The sequence below is a fragment of the Talpa europaea genome (genome assembly GCF_964194135.1).
Source record: "Talpa europaea genome assembly, chromosome: 6".
Lineage (NCBI taxonomy): Eukaryota > Metazoa > Chordata > Mammalia > Eulipotyphla > Talpidae > Talpa > Talpa europaea.
The window spans coordinates 61,841,949-61,847,009 of record NC_140072.1 but is presented as its reverse complement, the minus strand read 5'-3'; positions in this window follow the sequence as shown (position 1 = coordinate 61,847,009).

Sequence of the window (5,061 nt, the reverse complement as noted above, 5' to 3'; positions counted from 1 at the left end):
AGGGCCTGGGCTTCAGGCTTGCCTGCTAGGAGCACCTACCTTGTGAGACCAGGCACAGCCTTACCGACTTAAGCCTCCTGAGCAATGCTTTGGCCCAGTTACTGCCTTGAGAACTCCTTCTCGGCACCGGCATTGGGCTTCCCGGCAGGAACTGGTTACTGAGAATAAGGATACTCTGACATTTGGCTTGACCCATGCCAGGTGCAACTGCGTGTGCACCAGGGCTGTTTGGGAACCTACTGCCAAGGCTTGGGAAATAACAGGCTCACAGGACCTGGTGGTTAAAGCTTGGAAAAATGCAGGTGTATTCTTCATTGCACTGGGTCAGCTCTGCATTGGGTGCTTTCCCGGCAAACCTGGGGTTTGCAGTTATCTGTCACATTGTTTCACGAGCCAAAGTAATTGGAAGAATTCCAAAATTCTTAGCCTTAGCTGGAATTCGCTGAGGCAGAACTCGAGATATTTAGAGTTTATGCTTCAAGTAGGTGTGGCTGGCTGCTGGTTCATTGACCTGGCACTGCACATTGTCAAGTTAGATGTACTCCAGATGGTGTCAGCAATGCCGGGTTCTTGGTCAGTGACACTCAGTAAACATTTAAATTCTGAGGTCAAAGATAGGAGGGGTAAGTGCAGCCTGCTCGGGGAGGGAAGCACCCTAGTAGGGACATGGCACACAAAATTAGTCCCCTTCTAGTCTCCATCCTGGGGAAGCTTTCTGCTCCGGTGACCAGCGACCGAGGCCTCTGGCAACACTGCAACTTGATCCCCATCCATGCTGACTTGGCAATAGGCCAGAGTGGGGCTGCCTTCTCCAGGGAGGGGGATATTGTGGTCATCACAGTCAGGGCCCTTGTTGATTGATCAAGATATCGCTTTAACTAGACCCTCCCTTTAAGAAAAGGTGGCAAAACTAAACACAATTTAAAAACCACAAGCCACTCGTGGGGCGCCTGGGTCCCCAGTCCCCTGGCTTTGGCTATTTCCGTGGACCTGTTTTCCTTTCCTGCAGTAATCAGAGTTTAAAATGATAAGCCAGATGGCCACCTTCCTCCAGATACCTGCTGGCGCGCTTGGAATCTGTAACAGCGCGCTTTATAGAGAAGACGGCTGTGGCACTGACGGGGATGACCGAGGAGGCGCACGGCCGCGGTTTCCCCTGTGGCCTTTGGCGTACGTCTGTGGTGACCTGCAGGCAGCAAGTCCTGAGGCCTCACTTTACCCCATTTGTAAATTGGGACTGATGTCACCTGCCTCTTACCTACCTCAGAGGGATTTGGTGAGGCGGACTGAGTGAATCTGAGAAAACCACCTTTTCATTTCTTGGATATGAAGTGCTGACACCGCTATGTTCTTATATTTTTTACCGAAGTGATTCCTTGTCATGGAGGCCTCGTTCCCCTGGTGGAGACAGCTTTTGTGAGCAGGGCTTTATTCTCCGTGAGCTCTAGCGACTCCCATCGTGCCACTTGTTCTCTTCGTAGTCTTTCCACAGCATCCGTGCGGCCTCTTCCTGATGTCCTTCAGGTTTTCATGAATTAACTACCCCACCTTCCACAACGTTTCCGGATATCTGACTTTCCTGTGGTTCCCTGGCATTTTCTACTGCCCCGCCGCTGGCCACTAAAGCCTTCTAAGCTTTGACTCTCACTCATGCATTTTTCCCCTGTCTCCATGAGGTTGTTGCCACCCAGACCCTGCAGAAAGGGACCACCCCATTGTAGTGTGTGTCCCACTGAACGAGAATGGCAGGCAGGACAGAGCAGGTCAAGCCCCTCCGTGTGCCCGAGCAGAATGTGTGGGAAGAGCTACTGGGTCAGGGGGAGGTTGGGCTCCCTGCAGCCCTTTCTAACCCAGCTCAGCCACTTCCATCTCCCACAAAGCCAGGAGTGACAGGGACTGGAGCTGAGGGTCCTGGAGGGTCTCTCCTGGCAAGAGCACATGGCTCATGCCCTTCATTTTCAAAGAGGAAACAATCATTGTCTGACTCCAAACTGCAAATGACCGTTCACTACTTTTTAGAATTCAGTATATCTTTCTTTCCACATATATATAGTATATATGAATGCTTATATATGTATATATTTATGTACATTATTTTTAGCTCCAGTTCAAGCAGTTTGAGTTTGAGCAGAGGTGAACTAAGCCTCTGCTTAGTTGTGTGGCTTTGGCATCCTGATTTTCCTGTGTATAAGGATGAATTTCACAAAATGATGGAACTTAGTTGAGGGCTGGACAGTAGGACCCAGGGACTGTGCATTGCCTATCTTGGAACTGGAAATACAGCAAGAAGGGTGCTGTGATCTGGAGAAGGGAGCTTCTCACCCAAGTCCCCACGATGGATGACCCCCTAACCCGGTCGGTGAGCGGGGGAAGAGGTGCCAGCTTTCTCCCTGTTGTCCAGTCCATGGGGAGTGAGACCAGGAGGGATGTGGCTGGGAAAACCCCACTTCCTCATTTCTGAAGACGTCCACCCCCCGCCATTCTCTTCTGAGTGTTGTCGTAAATACTGTTCATCTCTCACTGTTTTGAATGTGTGATACTTGCCTTAAAACAGCTGTCCTAAAAAACAAATACAGTATTTCTACTAGACTCTGTGTGTTCCTTTGTTCCTTTCTTGGCTTTAAAGTGGCATTTACAGATGGAGCCATCGCTCTTTTAAAGGAGGCCTGCAGAGGATGAACTTGTTTGTTTTCCTGCAGCTTTTAGCTGCATGACCCCCTGATGCAGGGTGGGCCCTTGGGCCCAGCTGCTATGGAGCGTCATGGAAGCTTCTGTGGCCCAGGCACGCTACAGGCTGGTGAACACATTGCTGCTTCAAGGCTTCTCCCATTCAACATCAACAGGGCTCCTGAGTGATTTTGCACATACCTCCAGAGAGCTAAGTCTTGTTAGAACAACTAAGTGAACAGGCCTCAGTTGAGCACCCACTGTAAGCTGAGAGCCAGGCTGGAAGAATGCCCAGCCTGTAGAATTACTGAGAAAGTTCCTGCAAAAGGCAGTTGCCTAGGCCTATACCATCACCACCATCAACACACCCAGCCCTTTCTTTTATAGAATCATGTTTTCAGAGATACCACATTCCAATGCACTTAAGGAATCTAGAAGTCTCTCATAATAGGATTACCCTACAAGCTCACACTGGAAGCTTTGATTTCTGGCCCTGGGGCCTCTGAAGAAATAGGTCCCCATTCTGACCTGGACATTTCCACCAATTTGTATCATGTGAAAATGGTTTTAATTTCTGGCCAAGGTTCAAAGGGATGAAGAGTTTGCACAGGTGAAGGGACTGATGGAGCCTGTTAATAATGATAACTTGGATTATCACCCTGGAATGTGGCTGCCCTGTTTCTCTATGGTGGAGAGTGTTTGGAGGCTGAGGTTATAATCAGCAACTGAGCTTTTCAATGAAGCCAAATCTAGAGGAACAATTCCGTGAAAGAATTTTTCCTTTTCCCAGGAAAGCTGAAAGAGCGGGAGCTGCTGGGTGACCCGAGCCCACCCCAGTTCCAGTTTAGCCAAGTGGCATAAACCCCGGGGTGAGCAGGAGGCCGCGCTGGCTGCTCCATCTCCTGGCTCTGCTGCTTGCCTGCTGTGTGAGCCCTGGCACGATAACCCCTTGTCATCTCAGGCTCCTCATTAAAATGGGGGTGATAATTGCACCAACGGCAGGAGCTGTCGTAAAGAGGAGAAGAGTTAACACATAAAGCTTCTCACATAAAGCTCCAAAAGCTGGCGTATGGCAGGTGCTCGTCAGTGATGGCTCTCAAATCAGACAGCGGGCAGGAAAGGTTCCCAACCCACCTGTTGTGTCCCTTTGCATCTAAGCACAGAGGCCATGTTTTACCTTTATCTCCCTTGGAGTAGAGAATCTATTGCCCTCCTGGGCCCCTGTGATCCATGCCTATATAATACCGACTATGCATATTTTGAGCATTAGTTCCACAAACATTTGAAAACAGGCCTTGTAAACAATTGTCAGTTAGCAGTTGTACTCAGATGCCCCCTTTTCACAAAGGGAGATGTCCAAGAATACTCTCCTCGATTCAGCTACATCCCTCTGCTTTGCAGCTCTGGAGGCTGATATCTCCCAGCAAGAATTCCCTATATTCTAGTCAGGAATTCTTTCTCCTGGCCCAAGTTTGACTGCATATTCATCATACTCAGGAGGGAAAAGGCAGGCTAGGGATGAGGGCTCTGGTCTGCCCCCCAATATGTGGACCCCTTTACTTGGGGTTTTCAGTGATTGAGTGAGGGGTGAATGAGTGTACAGCAGGAGAAAAGATCTGAAGTCTTTTGAAAGACTTTCCCCTCTCAAAGGCAGACAGTCGTGAGTCCTCACTTTTATTGTCAAAGAGTTGGAACCGATTATCATGAAATGTCTCAAATCATAATCTCAAGCCTGCATTTTTTGTCTCAGGAGCAGCATATAAAAAGTGTTGGATTGGATTTCTAGCAGATCTAGGATTATTTGGAGCAAGACATGAGACAGATAATAGATAAGCTGGAGATTCTTAGGGTGATTTGGAACAGATAAACTTTCCCTAAGACTCAAAACACAACTGTCTCCAAGCTCTGCTTTGGCGATAAACCATGCATAAAGCTCAAAAGTGTTCCTTCTTGGGAAAAAAGTTTCAGGGGTGTCCTGAGGACAGTGAAGATTTAGTGACTCTTCATTTAAAAAAAAGGGGGCTTTTTGAGTATTTATAATCTGCATACCATAAAATTAATCCTTTTCAGTGTACGATTCAGTGGTGTTTTAAATCTCTTCAGAGTTGTGCAGCCATCACAAATTCTAGATTTTCATCATCCCAAAAAGAAACCCATAACCTTTAACAACCACTAATCCACTTTCTGTCTCTGGACAGAGATGTTCTGTCTGTTTGGATTTGCCTATTCTGGACTTTTGCTATAGAGAAATAGATATTTCCTTTGTGGACATAATCAGATAAAAAGAATTGATGTTCAAAATGTATTCATTGCCCACTTCCCAATTACATGTCATTCTCCCCACCATGTACCCAAAGGAGCCTATAAGACCCTCTTAATTATCAAATACAGACT